The following is a 16,740-nucleotide window of genomic DNA, read 5'->3' as shown; positions in this document are numbered from 1 at the left end:
GCGTTTTTCTTTTTGTTAGAAATTAAGTCCGAAAATGAAAAAATAAGCAATTTTTCCTATAATGTACCGTGATGTAGTTCAATTTAACTTCTTGGTTACACAGATCGTAGTTTCCTGTACCGGTACCACTTTACATATTGACTAAAACTTTCTGTCGTGGTTGTACGTTTCGCTAGCGTTAAAAGTCACTATATAATACGTATTAAGATGTGGTCGTTTCCGGCTGAAATTACGTCGGGGATTTGTGCCCTTTGGAGGAAGTTCGATGAAGCGCGAAGTTACATCCGCAGCTAGTTTTGCAGGGTAGATCGAGAGGGTACGATAACAACCCTTTGCCTAACAGCCAAGCAGCAAGGAAATGTGCACGAGAGACTTTTAAGCGAGGAATTTAACCATTTTGCGGTGAACTAACCAAATTTGTGCGTCTAAAGTCTAAAGTAGATAGCAACTACTCGTGGACGATTGTAATTAACGTTCTAACTTTAGCTTCGCGACATTAAATATTTTTTACCATACCTTGAATGTAGAATACACATTAAAGCGTACGGTACGTACTTCTTGTGAAATCATCATTATAGTCCACATGGTAATTTTACATCTTTATCAGACTTATAATTTATGTACAAATTATGTTGTCCCTTTATTTCTTATTTTTTTGTATTGGCAGAAATTTATCATGGAAGTAATAATACTTTGTGCTGAAGAAACACGCACACAGTTAGTTTTCAAGCAGTAACATACCGTTTATTTATATTAGCGATAAAAGAGGAAAAATTACAGGAACTCATAAATATGGATATATCGTATGGTGATCTATTTTAATGAAGATTTTTATGAAAATAGATTGTCTTTAATTCAGAATATCCTCTTTTATTAATAATACATTATTGCAAACAAAATGTTGATGAAGAGAAGAAACTTAATCTCTGAGCATTCAGTGTATAACATTTGAAATTCGCAAATTTGCATCTTAATTCATTTTTGGTTTAAAAAATTTTTTTAGTTATTTTATTACTTTGTATATAAAACATAGTCAAAGAGTTTTTCTCTTGTTTTATAGGCGCGTGCGAATAAAATTTCCAACGAAATAGTATCCCTGTCAAACGGGGACTTTACGTTACGAAACAAAATCGCTCGTAGTAATGACTTCCTCGCGTTAAAAATTACCTTCTGCCACGCATTTAGCAGCGACTTTCATCAAGTGAAATTGCGCTTGACGATTTTCGCGCCGGGGCTGGAAGCCCGTTGAGGCGTGAAGTCGCATCCCAGCTACTTTGCCAGGCAGATCGAAGGTTGTGATATCGAGTCCTTAACGAAAAACTTGGTGAAATCGGTCGTAAAACGTTAATGCGTCGCAATTAATCATGGAATGCATCGTTCCGTAGTGAAGAATTGCATAAATCAGAACGAAAGAAAATTATTTCGAGAAATTTAAATCGCATAATATGCAAAAGAGGAATATCTTAAGACTATTAAAGAAATATAAAGGGGCCTATCCTCGTCAATTATTATTTAGAAATATTTTTCAGATTATTAGCAACTAGTAAAAAAAAAACTCGAGATAAATCGGATAAAGAGATATATAGGATAACTTTGATGAAATTCAATCGCAATCGTAAAATGTATTTGTACAGATAGCTAACAACGGTTTTACAAATCTCGAGATGAAACTGTTCACCTGCGATATTACATCAAGACGCGAAGTTATTACGCGACGCGCACGTAGTGATCGGAATTACTGTCGTAAATCGTAGTCTTCGAAATCCGATGGCGCGAGAAAGCGCTTCCGCGGGCGTTTCGCCACTGGGAGATGGACGACGACAAAGAGCCGACGAAGACGTTCTCTCCGTGAATCGATCGACGAGCAAAGGGCAAAGGGAGGCGCATCTCGCGGAGAACAGGTTCTTCGAGCCGCGAGAATCAAATTAAGCTTTTGACCGAGCGGCTTGTACAACTTCGTAACAGTCACAAATTTCACCAAACTATCGCCTGCAGCGAAGTTGTGGCTCGCGTTAGTTAGACGTGAGATTGTATTAAAAGTTATTTTATAACACATCTTGTGGCTGTTTGGTAAAAAAGTTTATTCTTACGTTTGTTGCAATTATGAACTAAATAGATGTATGTTATTTGTTAATATGATATATTTATATATTTCAATATTACATACGTATATTGTATATCATATTATGGTATTAATACATTACTTTTTATTTTGATATAAATGATTTATTATCTCTGCTACATCTGACCAATATTTAATAATATATCCCAGCTTACAGTTACACAGTTACAAATTCAATTTGTTTTCACTTTTCCCGAAAAACATGATATGTTGACTTTATTATTTATAACAGATATCGAAGATATTTTTAAACAAGTAAAACATTTTGTTTGCGAAAAAATGGAATGCGCGCAACTATAAAAACGACGTACCTTTTTATAACCTTTGCGTGTATAAAATAAATTTTTCTTTGAATTTATATTTATTGTTCCGCGCAGAGTTAGGTTCAAGTTACGAATGTGTTCAGTGTGTTACGCGAGCTGTTCCATACTTTTGCGTTACTCGTAATTCGTATTAAAACGCATTACTGTTTTTCGAACTTTATGGACGAGTAATTATTTTATAATAAATTTTGCTTAAATTTATCTATAGGTGTAAAAAGAGTAATCTGGACGCGCAAATCAAGATTACCAAGCGGAGCACGCAACTCGTATACTCGCACGTAATGTTACAAATTAGCTTGAAGTTCCAGCTTCCATAAATCCTCGCTGGAATCCTACGCGTTAGTCGCAAGTTACGGCGCATTAAGAGTCGTTACGTAATACGGATCGAGATATAGTTCGTGCGCCGTAAGACGACCGAAATTACGTTTGGGACTCGGTGCACGACGAAAGCTCGGTGAGACGTAAAGTTACACCCGCCCTGGCGCTCGCAATCGTCGGATAGAAGGCTTTGATCCCGAATAAAGTGCCAGCGGGAGAGATAGAGGAAGTTGCAGATAGAGAAAGGACGCGCGCGCTTTCTTTCTCTAGGGTGAAAGTCGATATGAGTCGCCTCGACGCCGACGATGGGCGTCGGAGAGTCGACTGGATTCCGCCCCGCGTTTCACTGTCGCCGCTGCCGCCGCCGCCACCGCGCCGTTATATTTGCCGAGAGGTATTCGAGACGACGAATGATCGAACGATTTCAGTTGCAATCCTGGGAAACTATGCGATGTTACACGTTAAATCAATAGCGTAGTACGAAACGATGTGGCGACGTCTTTCGAGTTCAGCAAGATTCCCTGCTCCGGACTTTAGTAACCGATTTCTACGTTTCTGGCGCAATATTGCGGCTTAAATAAGTACAAAAAAGTGCATCGAAGAATGCCTCGCTCCGTGCAATTACTTAACAGTTGCGACAAAAACCGATTTTGTATATCGATTTGTTTATTTCCCAATATCGCAATCTCTCTCTCTCTCACTCTCTCTCTCTTTAAAAAAAATAAATTTTAAAAAGAATTTTTTTTTATACTGCGTTCTAAAATGTTAAAATGTCATTGAATCAAAGTTTCGGCTTCCAGTAACGACATCACGTTATGGAATTCCAAGAGACGTTTATATTCGTTTACAGCATTACAGGATAATTAAAAGATAAAAAGCAAACTCGTGTGAACGAACGTTTAATTCTGCCGTGTAATGGAATCTTTGATTCAAGGTTGGTCGACGAGAGTGTCGGGAATGTTTAACCGCAGCAACCGAGACCGTGGCTAATGAAAGCGACGTTTGATCATCGACCACGAAGTAATCGACTTACCGTGACTGACTCTGCCTTTTCCCCCCGCCGACTCCTCCTTCCGCGACATTCCTGTATCGGTCTCTTGCCTCCCCTTGCATCGGTTCCCATGTTAATTAACGAAACACTCGCGACAGAGGCGATGACCACTTTCCGAGATCAACGTACTCCAATTTATATTTTGACAATCCCGATGTATGCGATCGACAGGCGAACAGCAGGTCTTTCCGCTCCAATGCCCTCCTCCGCAAATGAAATTTCGTACATCTCGTAATCGAATGGAAAGAAATGCGGTGACTTTTCGAGCGTTGCCTTGCTTTTATTTTCTTTATTTAGCTTTATCTCTATCTCTCTCTTTCTCTCTCGTGAATATTCGATAACTCGGGAGGATCATAAAGTGAGAAAAAGGAAATGAAACCGTATTTCAACTGCCGGAGCCAATTCGTAAACTATTTTTTCCCACGCGAAAAATCGCATTACACGTGAGTTTTTTCTAGCTTGCTGCGGAAATAAAATTGGTCACAAAGGTTCGTCGTCTTCCTTTTCGAAACGTTCTTTATCAAGTGCATCCTAATCGATATCGATCGTAATTAATCCAACGAAAATGTGCGAGGGATAATCAAGGTGTTTGCATTCGCCACGAATCTTCTCCCGAATTTCCATAGTTCGCGACGCGAACTCGCGCACCGTATTCCGCGATCGCGAATCCGACGAGCGGCTGCTCTCCGGCGAGATTGCGGGTCCGAGAGATTGAGAGAGTCGCCACTTAATCCCCGTCGAAGCACGGGGGTCGAAGTCCCGCGTCAGACTGCAGGGTGTCACCCTCGTTCGTACCCTCGAACGTCCGCGATTTCCACCCTACTGCCGTCATTCCGCGAGTTGTACGCATGCCCGCAGGAAGTCCACCCTCGCCGTTGCCTATCTCCGCGTTGCCTTGTGTATATACATGTATATATCTATATATCCACACACACACACACACACGCGCACGCACGCGCGCGCGCGCACACACACACACACACACACACACACACACACATATACACATACACACACATACATATACATGTGTGTGTATACTTATATATGTACGTTCCACCACTCGAAAATCGTGGAAGCGTGCACGGATGGGTGGTCGGGTGGGTGGGTGGGTGGATGTGCGTGCGCCGCGTGTCCACACGTGAGAGCGCGGTTGGCGACACGGACGTGCATAGACACGCGTTTACGCGTGCGTGCGCTTGCGTGCGCGCGCGTATTAGTGAGGGTGTGGACGCTTCGAAGGTAAACACGCGTGCGATAAATCGCCGCTCGAGGATGCGTGCGCGCCGACGAGGGCGACGACGACGACGACGGCGGAAATAAAAATCGAGTGGACCAAGGTATGGGTTCATCGCGTACTCGGTTGCATTTTTCCCTGCGATTTCTCTCGTTCCTCGAACGTTTTCGCCTCTGATCGGACGAATGTAACATTGATGATGTTCGGACACGGGGTTGCAATTTTGCCTCCGACAGACTAGACGAATCGTTGCGCGTCGTCGGGTATATTCCTTGTTTACGAGCGGACTTGGCCCAATCATAAATCTACTTACTGTCTTTGATGAAGTAACTACTACTTGTGAGAGTGTCTCGCATGGAAACTTCACGCCTCCGTATCTAGAACGCAGACTCTAATTTATTAAGTAAAGTTGGCGCCAAGTTCACGCGCTAAACGCTAAGCTTATTTACTTAATGATTAAGTCGAGTTGGCTTGACACGTTACTTCTGACAGTTGACGCGATAGCAACCTTTGTATATTCTCATTCGCCTCGTTCATTTACCTACCTAGATATTTATCATAAATTGATTTTTTTATAAATAAGTTTTTATTTTTTTTTATTTATTTATTTATTTTTTTTAAGCTGATACCACCGCCGTGCGAATGTAGCAAAAAAGGTCACAATTGACCATAATTTAATCATCGTGTAATTAAGACTCATAATCGCTAGATTGATACTTAAAGTGGGTTTCTCTTTATTTTTTTAATAGACTTATAATTTATCTTTTAACTACACATGTATAACGAATGATATTGATACGATCAATATTTTATTCTACTTTAGTTTCTTCCTGTAGTTGTAGCTCTTGGTGCCAAGATGGAAGAGCTTTTCGCTTTAAAAGCCAGATACCACGTCGCTAACAATTACAATACAGTTACTACTAGAAGAGCAATTAGCTGGAAAAATGTAAGGTAGGCGGGAAAATTTACTAACTGCCTACACGTATATCCGGTTTCAGCTTTTCGCCTGTTTGATTTTCATTTCCATCATGATTTTAATAGAAATAACCAACGATTCACAAAGCGCAAAAAAAAGTGAACAAGGAAGCGTAATTCCGCACTCGCAAGCCGGCACGCTTCAACATCGAAAACGAAATTAATAAAGCGCAGCCGGTGCAACAAATTTCGATAAATCCGCGGGCGGCGACGCGATAATTTCGATGCTATGCAGTCTCCGCTCGATTGGCTCGCGTAACACGATCCACAAGTAATTTGATTGACGTACCGTGATATTATCATTCAGTATATAACATTCGCCTGGCAATGCGATATTGATTTAGGGGCGCATCGGCGACACAAATATCGCGGGCGGCGTAGATAAGAACCGCGGTATATCCGGCTTCCTTGACTTAAGCGCGAACGGAAAGTAATCTCCGTTCTACCCGGAACGTTGCTAAACGCGTAAGCAAGACGAGCCCGTTTTAGTAAATCTACGAAGCGCAAATCCCTTTTCTCTCCCATCCGCGCAAATTGCACGTCCGTAAACGAGGGCTTTAATATAATTGTTCGCGATTCGAGTCGTCGCGGGTGTGATAAAAGTCCTCCTCCTAAGTAAAGGAATCAACAACGACGGTGCTTTATCCCTGCCCTCCCTTCCATCTACCACGAGCGACGGCAGCGGCGACGGCAGCGACGACGGCAGCGGCGACGGCGGCTCCTCGGAGGATCTCGTTTTCTAGCTTGTAATAGTTAGCTTGATGGTGAAACTTTCGCGGCACCCCGGTGGAGCGAGCGAGGTTTAAACTGCATTAACTACGGTCTTGATAATAAAACTTTCGGAACGTTTGACGGATGAAGCCGAGCAAACGATCTGGCTTTCTGCATTTTCGATTCCCCGCTCGGTAATTAATTGAGGAGCGAGGATGGGATCCCGCCGAACTTTGCGTAGACTGTTTTACGTTTAATCTTTCCGCGGCTTTCCGGCGATTCCGCAACCGTTCGCGACCTACACGCTGATATATTGTTTAAAAACAAATGGGGGAAAATGGAAATATTGCTTTTTATTCCATCAGACTTCAGGCTAGACATAATTCATACAATTCTGTATATAAATATGTAGTTATATATGTAGTAATATAAATGTAGATTTTATTCATGTAACATGAATTCTACGTTAAAGAATCTATGAATGTTACAATGTATCATTGCTCTGTGTAGCGTATAATGCGGAAAACTACTTCAGAATTTAATAATAGCGAGCACGAGAACGTAAAAGAGCGTACATGTAGAAAGTTTTAGAAAAGTTTTTTAAACATTGAAATTTTTTTATTGTTACTGCTAGATACGTGTTCATTAAGATTTTTTATTAAGATACGGCACAACTTTTTTTCTCACTAAAATAGAAAATGGTACTTTTCACATAAATGTATCTCACTTATATCGCGTATATATTTCTACAATTTTCTTACCACAAGTAGGAAAATATGTCGAGCTATGTGCAATATTCTTTTGCGGCACGATCGTTCTCGATAGAGAGCCGACACCGACGCGTTTAAGTTTGGGAAATAGGCTGTCCGGGTAAGGGTTAAGGACGTTTACAACGATAAATATGTGCAGTAGAGAGAGGTATACGACGAACGTATCTCGTAAAGTATCGGGCCGACGGACGAAAAGAAGCGAGTGGGGCAGAGAAGGAAAGATGAATTATTTTCGACACGTCCCGTCGCATTTTCAAACGGAATTAACAGAATTATTGTGTTTTTTTAATAACCCTGGAGAAGACATAATTAATTGAGGGATAAAGACACTTGAAATTTTTATTTCGACGTCATCCGCATTTGCGCGCGAAAGGCAGACTTCTCTTTTTTTATGTTCTCTCTCTCTCTTCCTCTCTCTCTCTCTCTCTCTCTCTCTTTTCTCTCTTTTCAAAACGTTCCGACGCAACTTTAATGCGGATAAAAGGTTTTCCCGGACGTATTCGATGCGTTGTTATATGCCGCCGTTTAATTGAAGAGCACACACAGTTATCTGCAATCTCACTTTTTGCGAGAAAATGAAAACTAATGTCGTGGCACTTCCATTTTTTTGACCTATCGCGCGGGATCTAGCACGGCCGTATGCAAATTATTCAGAGTTTGACGATACTTTGGCGTGAATAGTAAATTTTACATTCTATTGTGATGATGGGCATTAATCTCGTCTGGTCTAAACCGTAATGTATCGTTTCTCCCGCGATATAACAGCCAACGCTATTTCTTTCCGATACTACGTGATCGCACGTAATGTCAATATGGTAATTAGAATCATAAAAGCTTGGCGGAACGATTGCGGCTAAATTTATTTAATTTTTCATGCTAAGCGCTGCGCGTTGTCCATTTTTTCTTCTCTTCTCCGTCCCCTCGGAGTTAAACCGTTTGAAATTTAAAACGCTTGCGTTCAATGGCAGAAACCGTGGACCGTGGATAGAACACAATTGCATAAATTGCAATGCATGCTCGTTGCAGCTCGCAACGCGACAGGTACTCGGCGTAACCACCTAATGCACAGTCGTCAACGCGCATGACGTTGGCGGATTATAAAATTTTAATTTTGCATCCGCGACTTTTTCGAGCGCTCGGCTCGAAAGAAGAAGTGATTAATTGTGTCGTACATAATGCGTAGCGATTCGCATATGCACGAATACTCCAGATCGGATTTAGACACGTTCGTGCTTGTCAGACTTTTAAATCGTCCACGAGTAATAAAAATATTTAGATAAATGTTAAATACCGCACTGTTTTTTTTTTATCTGCGGGCTCTCCTGAGATTTTTTAGCGTCTACAAAATATTTTGGTATGCTTTTTCGTTAATTTATAGTTTGAGTTTTAAACATTTACGGATACAGAGTAGAACCTTCCTTCTTTTTTATTATCTAAAAATAATAAATTTTCTTAACGCGGATTATAAAGAATAATAACATAATATCGCGGTGTCCACTTAATCAATTTCCAATAATACGAGACACACGTGCAGATGTCGTTTGCACATACATCGGTATCCAGCGAAACGTACCTATTATCCGTGTAATACGTTAACGGTAACGATCCTTCGGACACAGTAAACGGCGAAGCGGTCAGAATAAATTGATTGTCTACATTTCGTTTCATCGTCGTCGTTTATTACGGCGTAATTAACGAGGCCGATGCCGAATTAATAAAATTCTGCCCCCTCTCCCCTCGTCACTCTTCTTTCGCCTCTCGTCAACCTCTCTAGCGATCGTAACGTAATTGATACCACCAGTGTGTACATAGCAAATATGTTTAGGAATATCACTTGGTAACGAAACGACCGACTTTACGTTTATAATGATTATTTCACTCGCGCGATTATAATCGCCGATCGATTTAAGTATCGTGGCGATATGTTTGCAATCCGTTATTATCCGTGTTATCAGATTATTTTTAATTATATACTTCAAATCGGATTTTACATCGCTTGTTCTCTTTCTCTCTCTCCTTCTCTACCTCTTTCGCAAGATGGTAATGCAAATAAAATGATAATGCGGTATTAAATAATGCGTTCAGTGCCGCGGGATAAATCTTCATTAAGGAGTTTTCAGTTCTTTTGACATTTTTTCAATCCGTTTGAACGACTATTCAGTCGTATGGTCACTTCGTTTTCACGAGCCATTGGGAGAGCGCTGCCACGGATTTTTTACGCGCCGATTGTTTCAAAGGATTTTTCATGGAGTAGCATGGTGCGTGGAATGAAACCGACAGAAAGCCGCGGCAATCGAAGTATTCGCGCGATCGTTGACTGGCCACCCAGGATTTTAATACGTTTTCATCAAAAATTCATTTCAAAAACGGCAAAAGCCGATGACATCTCGTTCTCGACGTTGCTTCGACGCTCTCGTATTACACGTTTGATAATTATCGATCGATGCATGTAATCTTTTTTTCCTCGTAACCAAACGATTTGATGAAAGTAAGTAAATGTATTTTTGGCAATAACTCGATTAATTTTGCTGCTCTTTTCTCATTTGATTCAGTATTTAAATGCAGTAATTGCTTTTTATCTTTTCTAATTGTAAGTTTCGTTGCTTTAGAACCTCTTGAAATTACTTTTATAAATAGAATCAAAAGCGATTGCTCTGTTTTATTTTCTATTTTGTTACAATCCAGTAACGTTCTGTTCACACACAGCGTAAGGATTAAATTATTTCTGCGAAGAACACTATGATAGCATCTCACTACAATTGCATAGAATCCGTAACAAACTGTTCTTCATGCGCCCAACGGAATTCAACTGTGCGGATAGATTTAGTGTCCGACTGGAAACTGTAAACGAACAGCGCAACACGGGAACAGATAGGATAGGAACGAACCCAAGTTTGAGTATAAATTCTCCGACACATGGAAAGTGTACCTTCGGCTTCATAGCGCTAGAGTAGTGTTTCGTTTCGCAAACAGTTTGATTGCGCGGTAGCGAGCTATCGTATTACTTTATCCTTAACTTGGTGCCCCTGTCTCACCTTCGCGGCGTGTCTCTTTATTTTTCTTTAAAAAAACATAGAGTTGGTTTTCTTGCTTTGTATAGGATATCCATTGTATAATAATTTTATTATATTTACCTATTAATTGAATCATATTCATCAAGAACAATTCTTTACCAATATTGCATTTTTGTTATTAAAAAAAGATTAATTAAGTATACCGAGTTTGTTTCAAAATAATATTACAAAAAACAATATTTTTGCAGTATAATTAGCTTGAATTAATTTTGAGGAAGACAATTAATGTCATCAACTTATGTTTTAAATTTTATTTAGACGCAAGCTGGTTTTTCAAATGTTGGAAATAATTCTCAATGAAACGCCTCACTGTAAATATTTTTTATTTATTTTTATTTATTCCAGTGTATATATACTCGATTCTTTTTATAACCAAGCAGCTATTAAATGACTTGCTCACTTTATTATCGAAATGAATTCAAGCCAACCTGCATGCTTTTTAGAGTCTGAGAAAGTGGAGTGATCGTACAAAGATGTCGCTGGCGAATTTGTGGAAGATACGTATCAATTCGGCGAGATCAGATCTCGACGATATCTTTCCATTTTAGAAAAACGGTTAACCTCTAGTCGCAAGTACGGTTCTCTGCAAAATATGTCCCCTTTAAACGCGTTGTCGCGGCAACGTAATGCGGACAGAACGACGCTCTCCAGAAGAATCTTGGACGGAGAAATAAATCACGCTTCAGCTCCGAACCCGAACGTGTCCTAATTCCGAGCAGATGCTTGGAATCCGGATAAAGTAATCTGAAATCTCCTCGCGTTATCGAAATTTAACTCCTAGGAGATGGATCGCTACCTCTTTGCGTCACAGGGAGTTTTCAGGATTAATATATTGAGTTTGCCAACAAATGCCCGAAGACTGCGTCGCTACCAGTGCTACCGTTGCTCGCATCAGGTTATATATTTTAGCAGATTGCTCGCAAACTCTTGCCTTTAGTCTTACTTTCAGTCAACGGCTCACCGACCGGTGCTGAGCTGTTAACGAGAACTAATTTCACGAGTGTCTGATTAACACGTTGCGCGAACGAATCCTCCGCTTCTTAATCCCCCTCTCTGCATAATCGCCTGCACGCTACGCGTAATATCAATAAACCATCAGCAGGAACAATGCATGAATAGCTTAGCTACCTCTCTAAACCAGCTTAAGATACGTGCGGGCGCGAATATATTCGGCCATCACGGGTTGCAGGAGTTACAACGGTGACCACGGTATTACGGGGGCAAATGAAGTTACGAGGTTGCGGTTTGCTTGGGTCCGTACCGTTCGCTATACGAATACCTTTGCGTCGTTTACTCGCTCATATCCGCATTAAGCCCATCTCGAATGCGACGAAAACCCCTTTTGCCGAAAGTGGATCTGGCTACTTCTCGCGTGCGTGCCACTATTACTCGACTGTTTGCCATAAAACGAACGTTTGCGAATAAATTAATCGTCATTAATGCTTTCTAATAGACACGAGTAGAGAAGACTGAAAACTCTGAGATTCTTCTTTGAGAGCTTCTTCAAGCTAAGCTTTGACCGCGCGCCTCGTCGATAGCGATTGCTGAGATGTGAATAGCTTTCTAACAACGAGCTGTTAAAAAAAATCAACATTTCCCCCTTTGAATTAAACTTCAAGATATACAAACGAGAAACCAAACGGTTTCCTTTATTTTTTATTCAATTTGGAGTAGACTTCATTTTAATGGAATTTTAATTCCGAGCTTATTTATATTAATACAAAAGTTGAAAATTAAAAAGTTGCAATAAATATAATGACTTTTTTAAATATTATTTTACGAAGATTTTTATTTTAAATTAAAAGAAGCTCGTTTTCAACGTTTAAGACAAAAATTGCTCCGTATGAACTTGACATGAAGCAAGTCCATAAGAATAAAGTGTAAGTATTCATTTTTCTCTATCGCAGAGATAGTCTGAAAAAGGAGACTCTAGTCTCACGTTCATATCTGACAGTTTGAAACGCGTTTACTCGAAAACTTCTAGCCGAATGTGTGCCGAAAATGGCCGGGAACGTCGTCAACTACCGCGGCGAATAACCGTCTCCCGCGTTTCGAGGTACGACAATTTCCCGCGCTATTAGATGTACTTAAGCATCCCGACATTGTCGGCGGTTTACAAGCCTGTCTTCCTCGGGGAAAGGGTTTCCCCCCCCCCTGCTCGTAGCGTTACACAAGTCGCGATATGCAAAAGAGGGCAAGTCGAGGATTACTCGCATTTTCTAAAAGACGAGATTGCGCGGGACGGAGTGCCCTCGCCTTCCCGCGATACGCGGATTCTGGAAGGATCTTCCGTTTCGCGGTCGTGTTTCATCCCCTCGTGTTGCAACCCTCGACTAACGCCGACCCGCCGCTATCATACTCACCTAGCCATTAGGCCTGCACGTAGCCATCGCGTCAAAGTGGTGATGCGGTTGGCGCCCTTGCCAAACGATAACTGCGACTCACTCCCTCTAGGCAGCTAGACCTCTCGACGCTCTCGAAGCTGAAACAGCTAACGAGAGACGAAGAGATGCGTAATAAGACTGGAAGAACGTACGGTGAGGTGGAAAGTGTCATTTGTAGAGATTTGTTTCAAACTACGCTCGTCCTCGTCATCCGAGAATCTCGTTTAATTTCCACAGAGGCGAAATTAGCACGTTGCTTATCAGATGAGCAGATCTACCGAATTTTCAACGAACTTGCCGTTCTCGATCGTTTAGCGGAAGAGAACGTGCAATCAGGCTTATTGAGGTAGATTTTTAACAGGGGATCGCCAAGGTATAATTTGGCGCTCTTAAGTCTTGAATATTTTTACTTTTACTTCCTTGCTAATCGATCTGTATACGTAATGAACAATCGTAGTCAACTTGTAGGAAAACATTTCTTAACAACAATATTATTAGCATAGCAGATTGAATAAACTAGAACTAATATCTAACATTTTCATTAAAATCTGGATAAAGTTAAAGATATTGCTCAAGATCACATAATCCACGTAAATGCCAAAATTCTACGGATTATTATCACGGCACAGCCTCGGTGTAACCCACTACAGAACTATTACATGTACTATTACCCGTCGCCTCGTAATTAGTCGGGGGTAAGGCCTGCTTAGGGAAACTACGATAAAATTTCCAATCTCAACCACCTTCTGTGAAGCGGCTTCGTATTCCCATACAACCTATACAACAAACGAAAGGAGCAAGTATCGCCAGGACAGCTCGTCGTGGATAGCAGTTTGCGCAGCCCACACGGGAACAGTGCCAAAAGTATTATTGCGGATCGCGTATGGCGAACGGCGCGGCGGCGTTTCGAGGGCGACGCTTCGTAATGCACTCTGTGCAACATAGCGAGACTGTCGCGGAGAATGAGAGACGCAAATGGGAAGACGCCGTCTTCGAGCACCTTGTCCACAACGGTTTACGGTTAACCGTACGAGATGAGACGTAGCTATTTCGCGGATCGATTATAATATGACTGCACTTCGCAGATTAACGGGCCAACGGAAATTTAGTATTAGTGGCTGAGCCGAGCCAACCGACCTCTCATTTGGATTCGGGTGCTGAAAGGAATGAAAGGAAACGAAGATAATACTTTCTAACAAGCTTCATACCATTAAAGATGTCAGATCTTTTATTAAGCTATAATGAAAGTGCCTCTCGAATTGAATGACGCGGACTGTAATGCTATCAATTTTTATAGAAAATATATTTTTTTTTGTAAAACCAACACTTTTTTCAATATCTCATTTTCATGTGTATCTATTCTTACTTATAATTAGTAACTTTCATTATTATCATGTATAGTTATTAATTTATTTGGCTATTTGGAAAAACGGCATTACATAACGTTTGAAAAATGATCTAGGCTTCCGGCTTTCTTAGATCTGAAAAGAAGGTTGACGAAAAAAGAACGAGGGGAAAAGTGTAGTGACGTCGCTAGGGGAACAAGCGGGTGTATCTGCGAGCTTATCCTAATTGCCGGTAATAAAAGCTTTTTATCGGGCAGAGTTATGCTTTCGTTCGCTTCAGTAGCCACTATTATCTCGCCTTGCCGCCGGCGAAAAAATAATATCTAACCAACACGCGGATATAGACGGACTTTGCGGATGGCTTCTATTGCCGTGCGAGGGCGAATCTGCTCTCGAGGAATTATGTGCTTCGGATGCGAATTCTTGCGAGGGTTCTCCGGAAAAAGCGACCGCTCCGGAGAGAATTTTATGTACGGATAAAATTGCTACCTGCACTTCTCCGCGTCGATTTGTTCTGATTTATCAACAAGCTGGACTGGAGCCAGCGTAAAATACTATAAGAAGATATTACCTTTTCTGTCGCCGAGCTAACAGAGTAATAACGTTGAATGATTGAACGAATTGGTTTTTCCATCGCGTTCGTTGATACGTTTTACTTTTTCAATCATGCGCGTCAGATTGTGGAATCGCAACGACGAAACGCGTCGTTACTGTAAATCTCACGCTTATGAAATTAGTAAACGAACTTTGGTCACATTCCAGCTGCTTTATCGTCAATTTGTTGATCGACGTTAATCCTATAGCGTCAAAAGAGGTGTACCTAAAGTGGGTAGAGTTGAATAATTGTCGACGCGTTATTGAATGCTTTTTGCGCTCGTTCCGAAGTAAAGCGGACGAGGAGGATAGCCAAAGTCAGTTTCGACTGACGGTCGACTTTTCCTCGCTTGTTTATTAAAGCCGTTTTGCTTTTAATAAGTTGGAACCGGTCGCCTTCAGTGGACGCACAGGAAGATCCCTGACTCTCGTTAAAGCCGCGGTTTCACGCTGACCAACTTTTATTAGATTCAGCGGTGTGTCCGCCGGTTGTGCGTTGTTAAAGCCCACTAAGTTATGCCAGCCTGTTAACTCCGGTGTCGGCCGTAACAGCAGGCTATTTTCCTGGATACTTTTCCGTCCTCTAAAGTTTAACCATCATCTGCCGGAAGTATATAATCATAGGAGATAAAAACTAACAGAATATTTCGCGCAATTTATATCTTCATTATTGAAAGATCCCTGTTTACGTAATGTTCACTAATGTGTATTTATTATGAGGTTATTATTTTTAACGTGCCATGATTCTTTTTTATGATTTTATTTTACCTTAACGTTTTGTAAAATTTATCATTATACTGTATTTTTATCAACTTGAAAGTTAAAGTTTGTAATTAGTTATTAATTTGAAGGAAGTCTGTTATTAAAACAAAATGTAAACATAAAACAGTGTTTAATGAAAATTTAGTGAACAACGGTTTTAAAATTGTCTTGGCGGACACTTGTATTCACACATATATTCGCCGTAAAGCGTAACACACGTGATAATGCTACAGCTACGAATATCTGCGAATTGAGCATTACAAAAAGCCAAAAAAAAAAAGAAAAAACCAGTCGACAATAGAGCCATAACTCGCGCGATATATCCGGCATATGCGGTAGTGAACATTCAGATAAGTTAATTACCTTTACAAACATAAATAACGGCAATTGCATCCGATAAACGAATCGCGCGCGACCCTTTTCCTACGTCCGACTCCTTGCGACATTTGCATATGACATTCGCAATATACGGTAGTTATCTCTTTGCCACCGTAAATAAGTATTAGTGTGCGACCGTTTTAACCATCTTTAAGCATTGCGACAAAAAGCACTTTTGCGCCTATCTATTTACGGCGATGAAGAATTTGATTAACAATAATTGGAGCGTTTCGACTATTTAAACGTAGAGTGTCGCTTGATTCATCGCGAAAAGTAATTTTCAGTCTGTCGCTTGCCGCTTGTCGTGACGTGCATCAGTGCATCTGGTCGATGCACGTGATCTCTTTTCGAGTATTCTCAGGGCGACTTTTCTCTCGTGTCCATCCTTAGCAACAGCACCGCATCGTAGCCCCCGTATGACCTTCTTCGCTCAAGCGGCAGTGCTCCTCCCTCGTTCCTCCTTTTGTCTTCGACCCTGGGGGCAAAAGTCGCAGGTTCCCGCAAGCTGTGCGGGATGGCCAGTTTCGCGGAGCGGTAAGCTGTCTTTTATTAGTTTGACCAACAACGGCGGTCCACTTTCCTTCCTGCTTGCGCCGCGCCGCGCTACATCGACCCCAATCGTTCCCGCGCGGCGCGCCGCTTCGCAGAGGAAAAGCGCCAGCGGGCGAGAAAAAAAATGACCGACTTTATCTTCT

General features: G+C 41.2%; 1 protein-coding gene and 1 long non-coding RNA gene across 2 annotated transcripts in view; one reads left to right on the top strand and one right to left on the bottom strand.

Moving 5' to 3' along the window:
• The window catches only part of LOC120358628, a 98,417-nt gene extending 93,796 nt beyond the window's left edge, over positions 1–4,621 (bottom strand). Inside the window, exon 1 of the long non-coding RNA XR_005575527.1 lies at positions 3,797–4,621. This is a non-coding gene — a long non-coding RNA (uncharacterized LOC120358628). The remainder of the gene's footprint in view (positions 1–3,796) is intronic.
• Positions 1–16,740, top strand: part of LOC105206848 (phytanoyl-CoA dioxygenase) — a 131,992-nt gene that overhangs the window by 51,579 nt on the left and 63,673 nt on the right. The window lies entirely within an intron of this gene.

The sequence above is a fragment of the Solenopsis invicta genome, chromosome 9, assembly GCF_016802725.1.
Source record: "Solenopsis invicta isolate M01_SB chromosome 9, UNIL_Sinv_3.0, whole genome shotgun sequence".
In the NCBI taxonomy this organism is placed as follows: domain Eukaryota; kingdom Metazoa; phylum Arthropoda; class Insecta; order Hymenoptera; family Formicidae; genus Solenopsis; species Solenopsis invicta.
The sequence above is the reverse complement of the archived record's forward strand: the minus strand, read 5'-3'. Positions and strand labels throughout refer to the sequence as shown.